Genomic DNA, 22,045 nt, shown 5'->3' on the forward strand with positions numbered 1-22,045 from the left:
CACTGCTCAAAAAAATAAAGGGAACACTCAAATAACATCCTAGATCTGAATGAATGAAATATTCTCATTGAATACTTTGTTCTGTACAAAGTTGAATGTGCTGACAACAAAATCACACAAAAATCATCAATGGAAATCGAATTTATTAACCAATGGAGGCCTGGATTTGGAGCCACACACAAAATTAAAGTGAAATGTTCCCTTTATTTTTTTGAGCAGTATATATATATATATATATATATATATATATATATATATATATATATATATATATATATATATATATATATATATATGGTACATGTAAAATAGTCTTATTATCAAACTGTTGCAGCATCTAAATTAAAAAAAAATACCTTTTTCTAAACTTCTGAATTGGTGCAAAAGTAGAATCTGGAAGCACAGTTTTTAAGAAAATATTAAATTTCCCTGCTGTCATGACTACTCAAAGCTTTTGCTTCAAAAATAAATGTAACAGGAACACTCCTTCCACCATCCTCCCTCCCCCGAACGCTCCGGTAGCCGAAGTGTTTCTGCGCTTGGCTGCTGAAGGCCTGGAGCTGCAGATGGCCGGCTCGAGCCCAGTCCGAAATTTGCTTCTCGAGACGGATGGCTGGAGCAGCTCCCATTTGCCAACGGCCGGCTGCAAACACAATGACGAACGTCCAGTCACGAAAGCACAGAGCGCGCGGGCCTCGAGTTGACATTTTAACCCCCCACCTGCTGCAGACGCATGAGATGCTCTGGTAGAGTCTTTTATTCATCTGCCACTGAGTAGCTCTGAAAATAGAAGCAGGGAAAGCACGGCAAAGCTCGGAAATAACTGTCGGTCAGGGTATTTAAAGCAGATTAAAGAAGTGACTCCACATACTGTCATCGTTTCTGATTTTATGCCACAAACATCCATCAAGGAAAAAAAAAAGTTAATCTTTAATCTTCAACAGTTTGTTTCAAACTTTCCCTGGACCATGTTGTTAATAAAAAAAAATAAAAAATAGAGTTATTTACCATTATTCCTTGTAATAATATGAGCTGTATGAGTAGGTGTTCTTTTTATTTTCCAGTTATTTTCCAGATCTTGGATGAGCGTGCTGTAATTGTTCCTCAGCATCCCCTCCTCTCATGGTGGGTGTCTGAGGGCTCACCCGAACAGACGACGGTGGTATGAGCCCAGCTCTCTCCCAGATGATGTGCTCGGACGTGGGTAGTGGTCGGCACCCATGGACCATGGAGGCGGTGGGAGTTGGGCCCAGTGAAGGCTGACGATACAGTGTGGGCGTCGGTCTGGATCAAGGCCTCCATTCAGATGTTTGACTGAGAAGGTGGATGTTGGGGAGCTGAGGTCAGCGTTGTTGGTTGTATTCTGGGCTGAAGCCTCAGTGTGGGTGTCTGGGAAGAATCATGATTCTTTAAATTGGTTAAAACAATGACAGCACTGAGAGATTAATAAACCAATCATCAATAAGGTCACTTTTTTTTTAAGATAAAACCTTGTCTGTGCCCAGTATGAGCAGATTGGACTGCACAGAAAATTAATTTCTTGTCAGCAGATATGTTTGAATATCTTTGCAGAAGACAACGGTTGCAAATATTAGAAATGTTAGCAACATTTTTAAAATCAACACTATTCTCTGCAACTCAAATAAAAATATAGGAAACATTGAGACCAGTAAAAACTAAGTGAAGATCCCACATCTAAAAACATGAATTTTAGAAACAATGCTAAATCAAAACACTGATATTAGAAGGAATCAATAGACTGATATCAGTGTAAGAATGGTAAAACTAGCATCAACCGCAAAGAAGCAAGGTGCAGAGTTATTTCTTTTAACTAATTATTTCTTGAGCTAAATGTCAATCTGCTAAATGAGCTGATTGTCTTCATTATGAGAAACATTTTTATCTAAACAGTTTGAGTTTTTCCTAAGGAATGGAAACCAAATTAAGATGAATATGGTAAGGAACAGACAGCCATCTATGACTAAGCCAGAACGTCATTCTGACAATCATTGCTCAACAGCTGGTGTGAAGTATTTGTGTTGACATGCTGTGTTTGATTTTGAGCTCTGCATTAAGGCCAGCCGTCTCTACTGTCGTCTTATCTGTCGAATAAATATCATTCTAGATGTCTTGTGTTTGGTCACCAGTCCATGTTAAATCAAACTCTGTAACACATGTGGTAGAGGGCTGATGATTGTGGCTTGTAATGCAGCTACAGGAATTTGGAAACTTGCTGTCTTTGGGTCATTAAACGGAGCTGTCCAGGCACCTGAAGTCAGCCCACCGTGGTTGAAATCACATTCTTCACTTAGTTAATTACGTGGAGGATTTTGTTGAATGTTTCAATTTGCTCCCAGACACATAATTTGATCAGGCTTTGATGGGTTATTTGGTAAATTTGTCAAGGGCAACCTCAAAAAACAAAGTGCTTAAAAAGCATGGAGGAAAATTTACAATTACTGACAGGATCTGTTATAAAAAATAGTATATTTATCAGTTTCCACAGACTGTACTCAGAACAAGGAAACAATAGTTCTTAGGGGTGTGGCTAGATTTCAAAAGGCATACTTTGCTCATGAAGATGGGTTTATGTTTAAAATAGAAAACAAATCTTCTTCTGCTGTCTGAGAAAAGGGTGCTGTAAACAACATTTGGTTTTTGGCAGGTGTTAATTTTCACCCATGAGGGCCAACCTGGAAAAATGACACATATGATATACAAAAAAAGAAAAAAAAACTCCAATTATGTGCCTCTTTACTCTACAAAATGGTTTTTGGTCCCCTAAGTGTTGCTTCAAAGTGTGTTTAGAGTGACTGGAAAGCATCCAAGAACCCAAACTTTGAATAATGAAGCTGCTCTTGCACAGCTGGAAGAGTTTCCTCAAGAAAACGATGATTTACTTTTGTCTTTAGGTGTGAAATACTTCAGATAAAGTTAAGCAGCTTCTCAAATTGTACACATAAAGCTTTTCGGCAAATAATTGCAACAAATCAGTCTAATATCTAAAAAGGCAAAATAAAATTAACTCTAATGGTCAAAATACAATGAACGTTGATATGAAATAACAGAAAATAAGTGGAACAGCAACATTAAGGAAAAGTTAATCTCGTAAGATTTATATGATTAACTTTTGCTTAATGTTTATGAGGTTGAAACTATTCAACAGAGACCCATAACATTTTGATTGTGACATTAGCAATTGTAGGAAAATGCAGGCAGTTGTCCATCATAACTTGCATGGGCGTACAAAAGCATCTGTAACTTGTTTAAAGGAATGAGAAACTCCTTTTTTGATATGCATCAAAAAAGGATGCGCACATCATCCTTGAAGATTTGAAGACAAAATTATTTGAAGACTGAGCAATTGGAATTGGAATTAGAACTTTACTACAATGACTGTGTTTATTTTGAAGTCTTTGTCAAAGCAATGCCCATTAAAAATGGGGCAATGAAAAGTAAGGTACTGGAATGTTTCAAGTAAAGACTTCAATGTGGATGATTCTCTGTTGATCTTAGCTCTCAGAAATCAGAATATTCAAGTATAAGATTCATCTCTCTTGGAGAAGAACTCCTGCTTGACTCTTTTGTTTTGGTGCTTGGACTTGGGCCTCTTAAACACTTTGCAAAGCCAAACGAGAGGAGCGAGAGAGCTTGACACAGAGAGGAAGAAGTGCTGGGAGAGGGAGAGAGAAAAGCAAAATGAGCGTTTAGCCGCTGGTGTGAATTGCCTTTCACACCAGACAGATTTCCTGATCCCATAATGGCTCGAGCTCGTGTTTCCTGGTGCAAATTCTCGGTGGCGCTTGTGTCGGCTGCACATGCTCCGGCGGCCTAATGAGGCAGCATTAGCCAGGGGAGACGTGGTAATTAGAGCCAACGTCAGCGCCGAGGACAGATGGCACGCTAAGACAAGCCTCTCGACTTCTCCTCAGCTGAGTGAGTGTGTGTGTGTGTGTGTGTGTGTGCGTGTGTGTGTGTGTGTGTGTGTGGTTGTGTCTGTCCTGACAGATGAGAGGGGAGGCGAAATGTGTCAAAGATGGAGAAAAGGAGGATGAAGGAGACCTCAGAATGTGTCAAAAACAGGAACTGAAACTGCACCGCTGAAATAAAGAGATAAATAATGAATGAGATAAAAAAGGAAGAAGTGTTTACAAAAGGATGGATGGATGGATGGATGGATGGATGGATGGATGGATGGATGGATGGATGGATGGATGGATGGATGGATGGATGGATGGATGGATGGATGGATGGATGGATGGATGGATGGATGGATGGATGGATGGGTAGGTAACTGGTCTATCTATCAACTGACCCCACACCCATATCAGTTTCATCTGCGAAACTTCTGGAGTTTTCAGATGACCTCACGTCATCGGTTTGATCCAGGACAATGACGAGACAGGACAGGATCAGCTGGTCCTCTGATGCAATGAGTCACCTCAACTGAAGTCAACTGACCCAATTCTAGTTGAATTCTTGATTGACTGATGGACTGACAAACAGAGACTGACTGACCGCTTGGAAGAAGGCCCATCAGAGACTGCATTTCCTGAGGCAACTCAAGAAGTTTCTTCCAGCAGTCGAGCTTCAGGTCATCCTCTACACTGCTAACATACAGTCTGTCCAGTGCAAAGCCATTAATGTATGATTTGGCTCATCCACAAACAGGATAAGAGGGTAACAAAGGCTGACCTTTCTTTTATCTAAGACTTGTGCAATTTTAGGATGAGGAAATAAGCATCTAAAATCTCTACAGACCCCATGTCCTAATAACAAAGTGTAACCCTTTTACCTTCAACCCTTTTTACCTTTTTTCCTTTTTTTTTACCTTTTTTTTCTACCAATCTCTTCCACCAACGTGTCTTCTTGATGAACACAATGATAATCTTTTAGAAGTCAGCTACCGTGCTGTAAAACAAAATAAGCATATGTATGTAGTCATAACCCAGCTATTTTTTGTATATTTTCTGTGTACAAAAAATTTATTTATATACATGTAAATAATGTTAATGCATCCTTTATTTTGTCTTCAGTTTATGTATTTATGCTTTTCGTCTGCACGTTATGAGTGCTTGAAAACCAAAGTCAAGTTCATTGTTTGTACACAAAGTGTTGGCCAATAATCCAGTGATGGATTTAGGATTACGGCGAAACAGTTGAATTACAAGAAGAAATGAGACAGACTGCAATGTGAGGAGAGGAAAGTGGGAGCGTCAGAGGAAGACGAAGGGTGAGAGAGTGGAGGACGAGTGCTAAATATAGACCAAGAGGTGAGGAAGAAGAGAGAAGATTTAAGAAGGGGGAAACTCAGAGAATGACTAACAATGAGAAGAAACACAGGAGGAAATAAGAATAGAAAGGAAACAGAAAGGAGTAGCGGAAATAAAAAGACTGAATGACTGGAGCACAACAGGCAATAAAAAAAATCACGATACAGTTGGGAGAAAAGCCTAATAATCCTCCTTTATGGTCAATATTCAATTAAATGAAGTGATATGGAAATTAAAAAGAATGATCAAGTTGGAATAATTGTGACACATGAAATTAATTTAAACTTTTAAATGTTTTGATTTACCAGTTTTTGCTTTTTCTTACACATAAATATTTTAATCAAATTTTAATATCAGATGAAGATGGAAAACAGATACAAAAATCATTTTCAAATGAGGCTGCAGTATGTGACTTTTATAAATAATATGTTTGTTTTTTTTTTACATATTTGTAAAAACTGTCACCATGTAGTGAGGGTATGTTATGAGATAGATAACCTGTGAAAAGATTGATTTCCTCCACCTCTTCTCTTATTGCCATCTGAAGAAATGCACCACCCCCGATCATAACCAACCAATTAGAGCCAGTAGAAAGGTTTTAACGCTGTCACTCAACGTCGTGTACTGGCTGCTAAATGTGCTAATGGTGGAGTAGCAACTTATCGTTATATCCACTATCATTAGTGGCCATGCTACCTAGTCTAGCATTCACAACAAGATCTGCTGACGGGGGAAAGCTATGGTGGTATCAGAGAGCAAGAGGGAATGAAGGGAAGGGGGATGAACAGCCACACGAGATTGTGATTGGCAAGCGCTAAGACCCGCCTCCTTATCTGATTGGTTGTTGGTAGTTAGCGCCAGGAGCACTGAGAGAAGCCGAAGGAGCTCTTTTTTTTTCACACATTAATCTGTCTCATAACTTACTGTCACGACAACGTGACAGTTTCAACAAATATGTAAAAAAAAAATGTTTCTTTTTAATAAATTACATACTGCAGCTTTAAGGAAGAACAGATGTCCACGGGTATGAATAATGTTTGCCTCGATCATATGTGTTGAAAAATGCTGATAAACATAAACGATGCCTAACATTACAGCTTCTACAGTCAATTTGAGTTGTTACAGCTGTTGAATGTGAGGTGTGATGTCCCTCTGAGACTTTTCTCCTGGTCCTATTTGTTGAGATGCCTGATCTCAACAAATAGGACAAAATAGGACAAAACTTAACAAAGTTAAGCTTTGTTTCGTCAGCATTTTTATTGTGCATACTGCATCTTGTAGAAGACAGACAATAAATACAAACTGTACATTTCAATCCAGGTCCTACTGTTCATTAATGCTTCTCAACAAACTGCTGTTTTTAAATGGGGCTTTTGAAACAGCTGAAGTGAAAATCTACATCATGGGACTCAAATATAGACTGTCAGGACTTCATCTGCCATGAATAAATAGCTAAAATGTACTTTATTACTAAGGTGCAATAAAGCAGAACAGAAAATAAATATTTGAAAGTGACTCTGGATGAATTATAGTCAGTAACTTTTTCGGCTATAATCAGTATGGACTTGAATTATGTATTGATTTGGAGTTTCTAATGGGATTAGGGTTTCTAGCAGCATTTGCATCACAACATTTTACTTTATTTATCTGTTTGTTTCACACAGGTGAAAAGCAAAATAATAATTCAATTAATATTCAAAGTAGATTCTTACAACCTGTCTGCTTTCAGGTGAGTAAACGGGAATACTTCCTGCACAGAGTACGGCTGAACTTGGTCGGCTGCTCTTTCCCTTACCAGCTCTCCGTCTTGACGTCTCCTGTTGATGTTTCTTCATGCAGGTTAATTCCATGTAATCAGGTGCTGCATAGTCTCATTATCTCGCCTGCTCAGGTGTTGTTGACATGCATGTATAATTAGGTGGTAGCTACCTTGTTAGCGGTAGTGATGATAACACCGTGTTACAGCTCTACCTGTCCTCACTGCCCTCTTTGACACCATGGTTTTGACTGCCCTAATTATCTTTGTCACTATCTTCCAATGTGTTTCATGAGCGTCTTGTTGATGGTAATTTATTGTTCATGTAATCAAATATTACCATGTGCTCTGCTTTTGCCCAGTGGCACATTTAGTGTTAATTAGGCTGCAGTAGAACAGCGTGGATGGAGAGAAGAGAGAAAAATGTGGAAAGTTGTTGACAGACAATCAACTTCTCACTTTCAGAGCAGATAGAGCGTTGCAAATAGTAGGATGAGAAACGCTGGTGGCAAACGGCTGCAGATCAGCAGCCAAGCAGAGCCTGTTTGGTGTCATTAGCAAGTTTTTTTTTGTGTGTGAGAGCGGAAAGAGGGATATTAATATGATTTGTCTTCTCAACTTATGAACATATGAATCAGTGTTTACCAATGAATTTGCGGCACTGCTTGCAGGGTCCAGCTCAACTGAAGAATTTCTTAGAAATTTTACTTTTTTTAAATCAAATTTATTTGAAGTGTCAAAAATAATTGATATGTCAACATGGAATGCTTTAAAAGCCTGGCAATGGCAGTAGTCATGTTTAAAAGAAAGTAAGCAATCTTTCAGTTCTGCAGAGTTTTATGTGTCAGGACATAATAGAAATGATCTGGGATGAGTTAACCATAGCAGAAAGACATCAGCAATGACCTCGGAGACACAACTGCTGTAGTCCATCGATCTGCGAAGGATTATGGGACTGTTTTCAAACAATTTGAACTACACCTTTAAGGAATTCTGCTCCAACATTTTCCCCTGTTGTAGCAGTATGAGAATTTCAAAAGCATTAATCCAAGAAAAAAGGTAGAGGATTGTGGAAGTCCAAAAACCTGGGCAAATTACAGTAATTTCCAAATGCCTGAGAAAAGATTGAAAAAACATTCTAAAATATATACTGGAAAGATAAAGTTTAGCAGCAAATTGACCTTTCAAATCGAATGACTCTAATCATAGCAACAAATTACATAGAAGAATAGTTTATCTAATGCCAGATAACTGGTCTTTTTATATAGTGTGTAACATCTGTTTGTTTTTTTTTTGTTTTTTGTTTTTTTTCTCAGCATTTTAAAATTTTTTGTGGTTAATTGTTTTGTTTATCTGTGAAAATGGGTTTCACCAAGAGCTCACCCCACTGGAAATTGTACCACTATCCCTGTTAGTGTTAATACCTTGGTTTGCTCTCTAGAGAAGGGACACTTCCATCTCAGCTGCTGACTGCAGGAGTGTGACGGTACACATCAACAGCTATAAACACACACAGTTAAAATATACATCCTGAAAGCTGCACACACTCCCACCGTCACACCCCTGAGTGCGCATCCTCCATCCTCACACCACCTGAAGCACATTGAAGATAATCCACCAATTATTTATGCAGTACAACACAGAAACAACAACAATTACAATTTAGATAAACACTGACTGCTTTTATCCGTTACATGAGACTATCAGTTTTATTCTTCAGTCTACATATATTGACATTTAGGCTCTGGAGAGACTTATTTAAAGACACCTAAAATAAAGATAGTGACAGGGGATTTGATTTCTTACTATAACATTGTTATATAGATTGCTTCTCCAGAAAAACTGCAGATTTTGGCACTTTTATAAATTACATTTTGAGTTGACCAGTGCCCTAATGTCCATCTTGAATGTTACAAACTGACTGGAGGCAGTCCTCACCGGTAGAGCCCTAAGACCAAAAGATTTAGTGCCACTTGAATAACTTCAGATTGTTTATTACTATAACTTGAGAACATCAATGCTTATTGTCAAATCTGGCTGCGGCTGTGTAAAACACCAGGCTTAAATCAAATACTTAAAAGGGTTAGATTTTCATGCTCCCCTTATTTGAACCTGCAGTGTCGACAACACAGCAACACTGCTTTTTATTCATCTCTATTTTTTGAACCAAGTCCTTTGTAAATAGATTATTCCACCTGCATCCTTTAACTAGAAAGCAGTGATATGTTGCATAGGTTTTTCTGCAAGGTACTAAACCCCTTACCTCTAACTCCTTTTACTCAGAGGTCAACTTTATCAACTGAAGTGATAAGTCCCTCCCAGTTAACATTGTATTTAATTCCCTCAGTCTACGTCAGAGTTAAAAAAGTATGTGTAACTTTAACACAGTGATATGGGACATTGTTTAAGGTGCCGAAGAGATTGAATGTAAAGCAGAAATAATAAGAGCCTCAAAACAATATACCATAATGAAAACTTAAGGAAGATCTGTAATTTGAAGCAGCTGTAGAATGGATAGTCAGAAAGATATAAAGAAAACTATTGTAAAGCACATCCTGCTACAGAGACCCAATACCTCACCCGGTCAAACAGGATCTGGTGGTCAGTTGTATCAAAGCTGACATGTTTCCACTGTGTTTTTTAAAAATGTTGCTACTATTTCTCTTAATACACACAAGTATTTTTTAAACTTTTATGCATTGTACTTTTTCCTTGAAATTTCATTGATATTCTTTATTAAAGTTAAATTAGAAGAATAATATTTTCTCCTACTGAACAACTAACAAACTGTAGACGGTGGACTTGGCAGAGATGACAAGGCTCTAAGAACACCAAGAATGGGAGAACATGGTACAAAATTCTTTCATATTTTAAGGAAGTCACTGCCCTTTGCTGAAAGCCGAAGATGATTGTGGATCAAGGCCAATACAAAGACGAACTGGACTCCCCTGGGTATGATGGGCAGTAAAGTCTCAGTAAAGCCTGCTTCATGTCTAAGAAAACAAAACTTTAAATCTGGCTCGTGAAACTTTGTATCTCATAGCCACACACAGAACGCAGCAGCCATCTACAGTGTCATGTCCCTCATAGCAGAAATCCTGATCCAGTCCTCATTTCTTTGTATTTTTCTTCCTGTGATTGAGACTTTCTCTCAATCATGTCTTTTACAGAATTTTGCGTGCATTTTCATTCTATCTTCAGTCAATTTCTTGTAATGGATTATTCTCAAGGGGATATGTTTTTTTTTATAAATGTTTCTGCTGATTGAATCATTTCCATCTCTGTATGTTTGAACAATGGGACTGAAGGTAAGCCTCATGTCCATGTTCAGGGTGGAATCTAAGCACACATGCACACATTCACACACAAACATGGCAGCACAGAAAGCTCCAAGCAACAATCTGTGGTGACAACAACACGTTACTTTCATTATCATCTTCCTCCTCTCCCCTCTTCCTCTCCGCCTTACCCCACACCTTCCTCCCAGCAGCCTGCTGAACAGCTGAGGTGTCAAAGCTAAACAAGGCGAGGAGGAGGAGGGATGGTGGTCGGGGAGCTGGAGGGATTGTGGGTAACTAGTCAGGGTTTGGTTCCCACAAATGTCCGATAGACACAAATATAATCGAACCAATGTTTTTATTTTTTTGTTTTCTTTTATTATTACTTAGCCTACGGTTTATATTTAAAATTAACAAATAAGACATACTAAAGTTTGACTTTACTTTCTTTAGGATTTGGGTTTTTTCATCTCATGCCAGAGAGCTTCAATCATCATAAGGTTTCAGATCCTGCCGCTAATTTCAGTCTTGGTGAAAGTAAAGCACACACACTTTCAGAGAACAAGTCACCAGTTAGACATAAATTCATATGCACCAATCAGCACATAGGAAGTTGTGGGAAAATATGCTTTGCATAAAACATTTTTTCTCTTTCAACTCTTTAAAACTAGCCGTAGGTGTTCAGTCTTCCTCTAATTGTACTGTGATGAATTTTACATTTAACATGCTAACTGGAGCCTGTAGTGTATTAAATCTTTCTTTATCCAATCTATAACTTAAAAGTATGAACATTTGGTGAATTTTCCAGAACATCCACATCTACCAGGAAGACAGCTGTAAAATGTTATCTGGCTAAGATTAAGCTTTTCTTATTTGGAATGGATGAATTTAAAATGATTTTTAATTGGCCTTCTCACTGTTCCCAGATTGATATGCAGCTACACTTGCTTCTCTATGTTCATTACGGATTCCTTTCCCAACGTACTTTGTCTTAACAAATTATATGCTCTAGAGCAACAAACTGCCAAATCTCCTGTTTTTATAGAGGCACTCACACTGATGATAATCAGCTAAAGTGTAAAATGGCTCTCCTTCACCTCCTTCATACTGTGGAAACAAAAAAGATGTAATTGCATTTTTCAAAAACAGCTTTTTCATTCAGATCTAATATGTGTTTATTTTCCGGTTTTAATAACAGCATCATATCTGTGGTCTGTATTTGTACAACTGAGATACCGACATTATAAATAGCACTCCTCAGACATGAAACACTACAAACTAAAATAAAAAATAATAATAAAAAAAATAAATAAATAAAAAACAATTAAAAGATCAGGTCTTGTGAGTAGGTATGACCAAAACCTCTTCAAACAAAGATCTGTTTTGTGCTAAGGGACTTATAATGAAGGATCATTTGAGATGTTTTGACCTTGACAGAAACCCACTTCAAATGTTACTCTTCTTCACTTCCTCTGACTGTGTTTGGAGTTTGTGGGGGACGACAGATCAACCCCCGAGGCTCTGCAGGTGTTCAAGATGAAAAAGGCGGGGGACGGAGGTTGAGAGGATAAGAAGAAGAAAGACAGGCAGGTAGAAAAGCAGAGTTATGGTTATTTATTTACTCAGTCGTAACACAAAAACTCAGCTTGACAGTTGAAGCTGATGGTTTCTGCAACACCTTCTGAACTTTGCGATGGTAAGATCGTCCTTTGTTGACAAGAAGCACACTGGAAGGATTCAACATGAACCATTTAGCCTAAAAATACTTTAATACTGGCCCAGCACAGTGTTGCAGTTGTGTAATACCATAATGCCACATCATGATGTGAGACTTTTTTCAGTTTCACATTGGTAGATAAAGAAGGATGGTATTACAATGCAAAACTGCCATAGCATGATCAAATTTGTAGTCAATTGATCACATATTCAAACATTTTTACTATAATTATCAAAGTAAAAATATTCTTTTGTTGCTTTACCAGCAGCAAGGCATATACATGATATGCAAACTTTGGGTTGTTTTACATTTTTTCACACTGGAGTTGGGACCTTTGCATATTTTCTCAACCAACAATTATGGTCTTCTTGGCTTCTTTTTAGAAAGGCTCATCATCTAAATCCTAAAAAGAAGTTGGTCCATGTGAATGAAAATAAACTCTCTCCAAATCCACAGCTTTCATACAGTTTCTTTTAAAGGATGGCATTGCTAAAATAAACTCCTTCTACATTTGAAATGAACAGCTAGAAGAAACCAGAAACAAAAAAAATATATATATATACAGATGACCTGTGACCTTCCAGTTTTAGGATGATGTGTCTCCTTGTCATCATCTGCTGCTAATTACTGCAGCAACAGACGGTCGTCTCTCCCACACCTATCCGGCAACATGGCTCGCTGGCAGAAACGTGTGACGAGGCAGATAATTTTGGAAAGTCAGCTTGTGCAAAGACTTCACAGTTTGTCTCCTAATGTTCTAAATCTTTGGCTCTGACTTTAAACTGACAGTTTGTGTTCAGTCAAACAGTCGCTGATGAGCTGCGATGTGACAAACTGTGGAGCATTTATCGAGCAGGGAGATGATGGATGTTCTTTTCTTGATTATAGTCTGAAGATGTAGCTTGGATTATAAGGTTGTGAGATGTGAGAAAAGTTCATATTTTGGGATGAAATTCAATTCTGGCTTTCTCAAAATATGTAATTAAAGAAATAGTTCCTCTGCGTATTTTTATCTGAAGTCCTGGGTAAGGGAATTTCCTTAGATCCCATACGTCATCAGTTACTTCTGAGCTCTGTTGCAAGGACTTCCTGCATCTTTTGGTGATTCTCTTAATCATAGCAGGGACTAATAAAGAAACCAAGATCCCTCCAATATCTGACAGAAACTGTGAATTAGTTTAGGGTTAATATAATATATTCTAAACAAACATGTCTTCAACTTGCAACATTTAACAAATATGTTTTAATATGTTTCAAGAAAAGTCCCCCTAATACTGCGCAGTGCAAACCTGAAATAGCTGTATTTGTAAAACTGGACCTCTTTCACAAGTCTTACAAAGAATAGGAAAACTCCTGCAAACTGCAAATCTATCGTTTGGTGTTTGTCCTCAAGCTACGCACAACTGAAGACTGATTTTTTTCTTTTTCTATTATTTTTTTACCCATTCTTCTTCAAAAATAAACTTGAGAATTAGGTTTGGAATTTGACTAGGCCATTTTAACATATGTATATGCTCTGCATATGCGTTGCAATAACTATGTGTGAAAGGGAAGCTCGCTGGTGACTGACAGGAACTCTAGTCTCCAGTTGAAAAACATTCTGCAAAATACTCAACTGTAATCGGTTTGTTTTGTTTTTTGTTTTTTTCTCCTCCCACCTCTGCTGCCCTGTGACAACTAAACAAACACTCAGATCACTGCCTGCAGATAACCCTGCCTCAGAGTCCTGCTCTGAGTCAAACCTCCACTCCACCAAACACAGGATCATTGCAGAGAAAAGCATATGCACATGCATCTGTTGAGCGACTCCGGGAGAACTGCAAACGTCTCGAGTCACTGAGGACTGATTTTTAAACTGAGTGGCCATCTGTCCGTCTCATCTCTGAGGTTTTCTTGGCACTTGAGGGCACAGCCGGAGGAGTGCGGAAGGGGCAAAGGAGAGACAAAGGAGTCCCCAAAGGCAGGAAAAGGACTCGTCCAAGCGACCCCTCCGACACTAGGACAAACCCCTTAGAGAGCAGGATAAGAAATCTCAAAAATAAAGATGCAGTGAGGCATCTTAGAGGTGAATTGCTCAACTACAAGTTTGATTCTCATTGAAATAGCATTTGAATTTTTTTTTAATAACTTTTGAAGATTTGTACATTAAGGATTCCTTCATCTCATAGATTCCAAAGCAATTTCAGACTTCTTCAAAATAAAACGTCTTTAATTTTTAGTTAATTTGCACATTATTTGTTAGCAGATTGTGTTTTTAGCTTCTGCGTTTCAGACACTTATAATCAAAGCACATATTTTTTTATTCAAGCTCCATAAAATAGGGATATGTGTAAATGTTTGTTGTACCTGTTACTGCAATTAAGAAGCATATTTTTATGGAGCCAATTCAATCATTGTGTATAAAGACTTTAATTAAAAAACTAGTATATCTAATTTATGTCCAGTCATAATTTAATTCAGGTAAATACAGTCAAGTGACCTCCTTGAAAGCACTGGGAACCAACTGTAAACCTGCAGAATGACAGCAAATCTCTGCAGATTTCTGTTATACAATAAAGCTTGGTCTTTTAGAATTTTATATAGAAGACAAGGAATTGGAAATTATATTTGAAGGCAGTCTGGACATTCTTTTAATAAAGGACTACAGTAGTTTTGCCTACAAGTAACAACTGCGTTGCTTAGTTTTCCAATAACACTTTGCTCTTATGCTTTGTTCAAGAACACTTGAACAAAGTGTTCTTATGTAAATAAGATTTTACAGATTTTACAAGCAGTTTTCTACTCTACAAATTCTTTATCATTCCTTTCTTCCCAGAAATGAGTGAAGCAAAGGGGTTGGGATTCTGAAAAGTTTTATTTCTGATGAACATGTCCTCCCACTTCCGTTGCACTCTCAGAGTCCAATCCCTCCCGCCTGTCTGCAATAGGAGACATCATAATGAGGTTAAGAAAGTGGGGAGGAGCAACAACTGTCGTCCGACGCCGAGCCAACGTGACATGAAACCATCAGTGGAGCTTTAACGCTGCCGCCAACCCTTGCCGCCGATAACCTCCGGGAGCGTCCGCTCACCTCTGCACAGGAAGTGATCAGCACAAGCCTTTCCTGCTAATTGAGGAGAAAATAAAGGGTTGCTCGCCCCCGGCTGCGGCCCTACGAATAACAGAGGCGTTTAGAGAATAAGAGGAGGACTGGGCCTGACAGCGGGAGCCCCATTGTGTCGGTACAACACGAAGGAGATCAGCAACTGGGTTGGGGGAAGGAGGAGGAGCTTTCTCAAGTAATCCAAAAGGAACAAAGTGGGATTATCAGGTTCCCAGCGGCATGGGGCTATTCCTCCCATAACGTCATTAGATGGCATTAAAGCTCGCTGCTTTTCTGTTCCTTCCTATGAGTGAAAAGCTGAGCAGGCCTGCTGGAGATTAGCTGACTACAAGGTCTAATTGACAAACCAGGACTGTAGGTTGTCAATGAAGTGATGTTATCCCTGCCGGCACTTTGAGAGCCGAACAAGGGAGGCACAAAAAGGATTAGTAACGCTGATAGGTGCAGGAACAGAGAGGGGACTTTAACTTCCTCCTCAGGAGGTTCCTTTATTACAAATTAAGATGTTGAGGAATGCATGGCAGCACGAAACTCTGCAGGCAACCTCAACAAAATCCCATCTGACTTCACTCTCTTTTGCTATGTATATATTCTAGTGCTGATAACTCAGCTTTAAATAAAAGTGATGAAGTCATCTTAATGCACCATTAACACTTTATGTACGCTGCGGCAGTGAAATGTGCATAAAAGTTAAACAATTAACTTTTAAGCACATTTCAAAACTATAAGGAAGCTTTACTGATAAAACAATAACAAATAAAACAACAAAGAAAGAACTGTGACTCTAGACACTGTGGCTTGATGGATCACAGAGATTACATCTGGACAAACCCAGATGACTTAGGCTACCATTTCAGAGTCAAATGTGGGACTATTTGTCTGGCAGCTGAGGTTTGACAAAAACCTCATCAACAACAGGGTGAGCATCTTGAACACAAAAAATAAATCTACAAAAATAAAAGAAGGAAAAAAAGTCAAGATGTTGCCAAAGTCCAAACCTCAACCTAATCGAAATGCTGTTTGACAGAGAACTGTTCAGACAATAGTGTCTGCACACTACAATGACCTGAACCAATGTTGGGGAAAAATAGTGAGCCATGACTCCTCAACCTCAATGTGAGATACTGATAGAGGAAGACACAAAACATCAACAGAAAGTTATTTTTGCCTTTTACAAGATATTGGACATTTGGTCTGAGTAACTTTTGAATTGAGCAATTATATGTTTTAACATTTTCTAGTTAAAGAGCTTAAAATAATCACTAAAAGTCCTGTTTAAGATGACAGGACACAGATAACATTATTTCTTGTTTTATATCTTAATATTAAGGGACAGTTTAAATTAGAACAAAAACTGTATCAACATTCCATTTGCATGTAATATTATTGCTTGTTCAAAACTGAGGATTTTAAAATGTGAAATCAGCTTCTTAGAAATTACTGTAGATCCTGCTGAGGTTAGAAGGCTGAGACTCCACTGATTTGTTCCTGTGTCCTCTGCAAACTCTGCAGAGAAAGCAAACCTACCTAATGTCCCACTCGAGCCTCCATAATCATAGTCTGTAATTAAAGAATGATTAAGAGGCTGGAGCTTGATGAATGGGAGCCTAAATAGTCTAAATACCCCATGCTGCTCTGCTGTTGGACTCGGTGTGGAGGACATAATTGATTCAGGCTATTCAGCGGTCAGAATTAAAACTGTCACAGTTGTCTGGGAGAGGCGAGAGAGGGGGGATGAAAGTGAGAGGAAATGAGGGAGGAGGAGGAGAACAGAAGGTTGAAGTACGAGGAGGAGGAGGAGGAGGTAAGATGTGTGTTATTGTGGAGGGATGAAGCAGCTCGGCAGAAGGCGCCTCAAATCATCCTGCATAAATTAAGGAAAGACACACACACTTCCCAAACACATTGGCGGATATTAAAGGAACAGTTTGTCGGACAATTAGGTGATATGAGGACTCATTAGTGCCGAACGTGACGGCCAACGACATGTCCGACTTTGGCTCTGATTTTGGACTCCCAACTCAAAATCTGAGCAGCACTTACAGGAACATAAAGGGTTTTTATTTTGGGCCTAAACTATAGACACAAGTTCAGCTCAAGTATTTTACCATGAAAATGTCCTCAAACAAAGCTTGGTAGGAAAAAAAAAAAAAAGTTAATTATAAAAGCTCAGACAGAAACATGTAGAAAGTAAAGCTCTGTAAGATCAGCTTTTCTTGTAATCAGTAAACGCATCATACAGCTGCTGCTTTTATTCCAGTTCAGTACATGTATGGACTTTTTCCTTACATAGATAATAATGTTTGTTGTACAGTTTGACTCCCAATTTTAATGTCTTGCTGAGGACTAAAATGCTATTTTGAATATGGTCATCTGAGATAACATTCAAAATATGTTAAAAATAGTTTTAGCATATTTGTTAAAGTAAAATATTTACTTATTTTCCCTTTTTGGTAGGGGAGGTCGTTGAATGGGTAACAATTCATACATTAGACAGTTTAGCTTTACACAAGAAAGTAGACACTTACTACAAAGAAATATGATATACATTGCAAACTGCAGTGCAATAAATTGTAAATGACAGTTTATGTATATCCCTTTTGAAACAAGGTGCACTAAAATAACCTAACCTACACAAAATAAAATATCTTGCTAAATTTTTTCTGGTGGCAGTGATTCGGGGATGCCTAAATACTTGCTCACACGAAACATCGTCTATTTACCCAAAGCTCCCTCTAACTGGCCTTCCGCCTCACAGAGCACTCATAAATGTTCAGAAAAATGTATTCTACTTGAGCCAAACTTATGAATTTGGATTCGTTCTGCTTCCTCTGCTGCTCAGTTGTGGACCGTTTTTATCTCTGTGTGTATCACTTCTGACTCGCTTGCAGTTTTGTCACTCTGACAGAAGTGGAGGCGTCGACTTCGCTTCTTCTCTAGCAAGGCCCAAACATGTTGCTGTGACATATTTCACAGCGCTGTCGCACCAAGCACACACCAACAAAGCAGCCATTGTTCTCTACGCAGCGTTTTGCTTCGACAACAGCCACGACGTAGTCGGGGACATCATGCAGAACGGCAGTTCTTCACACGCCTCCGTCTTAACTTTACAACATGGAACATGGCATATGCTTCATGTGTTTGAGAGTCTGGATTGTTTACCAAGGTCACAGACTTGAGCGATTGTCTTACATTCCAGTTAAAGGCCATCATTTGGACAGTTTACAAAAATGATTGCTGCACCCCAACACCACAGAAGATTTTGACATAAGTTTTTGGTTTTAGTGCTGAAAAGTTTTGGTTTCTTGGCATCCCAGTGTCCACTCAAATCTCCTATAACAGATAGCAGAAGTCCAAATTTAACTAAAATCTCTCAAGACTCATTCAGGTATGAACTGAACAGCTTCTCGTATTACCCAATTGTAATCCAATTGTGTGTATTTGTGTTTAGTAAAGCAGCTGCTGCCGTTTTTTTCCCTGCTGTCTTCTTTGTGGTTTGGTTAATGATGCAAGCCAAGCTGCAGGTACAGATGGTGGACAGGAGACAGTTGCCAGCATGCTGAAAGTACACCTCAAACACACTCTGGCTACTTACTTGAGAGTAAACCCAATACTGTCGATCTACCAACTAACATGATGAAAATCTACAACATGAAATGAAACGGATTTTATCTCCCTTTTTAACAGTTATGGGTGATAATGAATAATTAATGAAATGCCACACAAGGTTAACAACTGAAATCCTAAGCAGACCTGAACAAGATTTGCCGAAATACTGCATAAATTTCAAGTAGGAATCAAAACATATGCAGCAGGTCATCTCTACAGCTGAATGTAGCTGTAGAGATTATCAGAGTATCCATGCCAGCATCCAAAGCTCCTGTAATCAAAACTACTGTATAAAAGCAATGGGGGGAGAAAGTCTTGTCTGGTGGATTGTGTTTGTTTCTACATCATCTGGACATTCAATCCATGCGTCTTTCTAACTGGGAAATATCGGGCACCAGCATGCATTATGGGAGGACTGTGATGCGATGGGAGGAGTGGGAGGTTTTGGATAAAGCTAACCTGCATTTCACATCGTTACTCACAACTCCTTCATGTGTGTGGTATTTGTGTGTGGCCTCTTTCAAGGAGTTAATGTTTTTTGGCTACAGAGCAGAAATGTTCTTAGAACAACCAGTCTGAGGTCTAAATATCCAAATGTCATTTGTGTAGTTAACTGTTGCCGCTTGCAGTTAAAACTTCCTGCCTTTAAATAGTTGGTAAAATTGTTTAACTTCGTATTTCTAGACTGCTCACCCTGACATTACCTTGGCAAAAGCAAAATGTAAGTTTTCATATCATAATGACTTTAAATCTTTAGACTCTCAGAGGGTCAACACAGTTTACATGTTTATTTTTTTTTAATCCCCACACTGTTGCTGCACAAGATTTATGCTACAACACAATTGACACCTTTTGCACAAATACACTTAGAAGAGTTTAACTCGGAAATTCATGTCCACACATGTAAGCTTCCTGTGCGTCACTCACATCACTATGTCCCCAAAGGTGTGTATTAACTGTGTTTAGGGTCTGTGGGGAGCTAGTTAACCTGCAGCCTGAGGGTCATCATTAGTGAGACTAAACTCCCCATTTACTCCCAGAAAACAGAGTAAACAAAGCAACATATCTGTGACTGTTGTTAGAATGAAAACTGATGGAAACATGCAGATTTTACCCTGCGATATCTGCAGGTTCAGAAAAACCAAGTCTCTCAAAGTTAACACATTGGAACTTGATATGGTAGCTGACTGAATTTGTACAAGTGAATGTATAGTGAATGTTATTTACAAATGACAAATGAGATGAATGCCAGTGGGACTTGTGTCCCTGTGGGACACGTTCACTTCGTTTTTGAAATTCTACAAAGCTGCTGTAAATCTCTGGCTCAACACTAACTACACAAATATTTATTTATTTATTTATTTATTTATTTATTTATTTATTTATTTATTTATTTTCTTTAAAAGGGTTTAAAGGCTGTAAACCACATGTGTCAAACTCAAGGCCCGCGGGCCACATGTGGCCCGCCATGTCATTTTATGTGGCCCACCCCAGCATTTTATAGGCCGATGATTGACTTAAAATAGGTTTTGAGCACGAATTGACTACAAACTACATCTCCCACAATGCATTCCGATTGTTACCAGCCAAACATTACTGCTTCTCACCACTAGAGAGCAGCAGAGTCACCTCAAGCTGCTTATTGATTTTCCCAGCTAATAAAACTGAGACATAGACAAGCTAACATCAAAACATCCAAGAAAAGAAAAAACGACTGAAGATGTGTGTGAGTTGGTGTCAGGGCGGCAGGAGGCGCTAGACTTTTTTTGTTATCTGTTATCTTGACCGACAACATAAAAAAAAAATCGGTCATGTACTATTTTTATCCGTGAAATTACAATCATATTAACATCGGCTATTTAGTCGCATTTTATGCGGTTTAGTTAATATTCACCGTGAATCCAGATCCCATCACAAATTAAGCAGATAAATGTATCAACATTTTCTCGTAGTGACAAAAACCACTGACTGTGGCCCCAATAACTTTTAATAAATTAAATTAAGCGACTTCACTTAAATTAGCATCACTTCACCCCCCTGGGGTCTGAACGCACTTCTTCCTGGTTCCCATCTGCAGAAAAATCTGCGCTAATTCATCAGTCAGTTGGATCTGTCTGATCCAAACGGATCAACTGAACTCTGTGAGTGTTTCACCCTGCGGTCCGGAGTGAGTTTTTACCAGGATTATTACTTTTTTTCCCGCTGGATGAGTTACTTCCAGCGGTTTCTAAGTCTTCGCAGCGGCGGAGCCGCGTCCGCAGTGGTTGAGCAGCGCACTGCGCATGTTACACTCTAATTAACTTTTGCATCATCATTTATTTCCTCAAGATAAACTGCCGGCTCCTCAAATGGATTAACACAACGTTGCATTCTCTTTAGTTTTCTCTGGTCTGTAATGGAGACTTGAATTTAACACGCCATTTTAAACCAGAGGTTTGTAATGCGCTTAAAAAAATAAAAAATTGATTTTTTAGCCATGACTGTAGAACCATTTTGAAGTGTTGATTTCATTTTTGAACCATTTTTTTATTTTGAAGTGTTGATTTTATTTTTGAACCATTTTTTATTTTGAAGTGTTGATTTTATTTTTGAACCATTTTTTTTATTTTGAAGTGTTGATTTTAATACCTTATTTATTGTAAAGTGTTGATTGTATTTTTGAACCCTTATTTATTTTGAAGTGTTGATTGTCTGAAAGACCTTAGACATGAGTTGCCCCATATGGGGATTGAACCGATGACCTCAGGATTACCAGCACGGTGCCCAACCTGCTGAGCTAACTCACCTACCTTACAAACTGTTGAGTTTCCATGGATTTAAGAAGAACTTACATGATCTTACCACAATGAAGATTTGATAAAAGTGCTTATATTCCAATGTTTTTCAAAACAACATACATGATATTTTATTTTCCAGAGATTTTGTATTTTTAAGTGTTGATTGTATTTTTGAACCATTATTTATTTTTGAAATGTTGATTGTATTTCACAGATATTTTTAATTTTAATGTGTTAATTTTATTTTTTGAAACATTTTTTATTTGTAAGTGTTGATTTTATTTTATAGCCATTTAGCCAAGTCTCTGCAGAACCATTTGTCTCTGCTAATGACATCTTCAATACAATTGTTTGATCCCAGTCTTAGTTTATGGACTGTAATGTAAAATTGGGCACAATTATAAGTCTGACAGTTTGTTCACCGAGTTACTGTGCTCTCTGAGAGGATCTGTGGTATAAGTATTTGACATTGTTCCATGCCCATTGTTGACATTAGTCTCTAACAAAATGTGGATCATCTACCAGGAACACT

Source organism: Poecilia mexicana, unplaced genomic scaffold, assembly GCF_051168715.1.
Source record: "Poecilia mexicana isolate PSO_F unplaced genomic scaffold, ASM5116871v1 scaffold_10, whole genome shotgun sequence".
Taxonomy (NCBI): domain Eukaryota; kingdom Metazoa; phylum Chordata; class Actinopteri; order Cyprinodontiformes; family Poeciliidae; genus Poecilia; species Poecilia mexicana.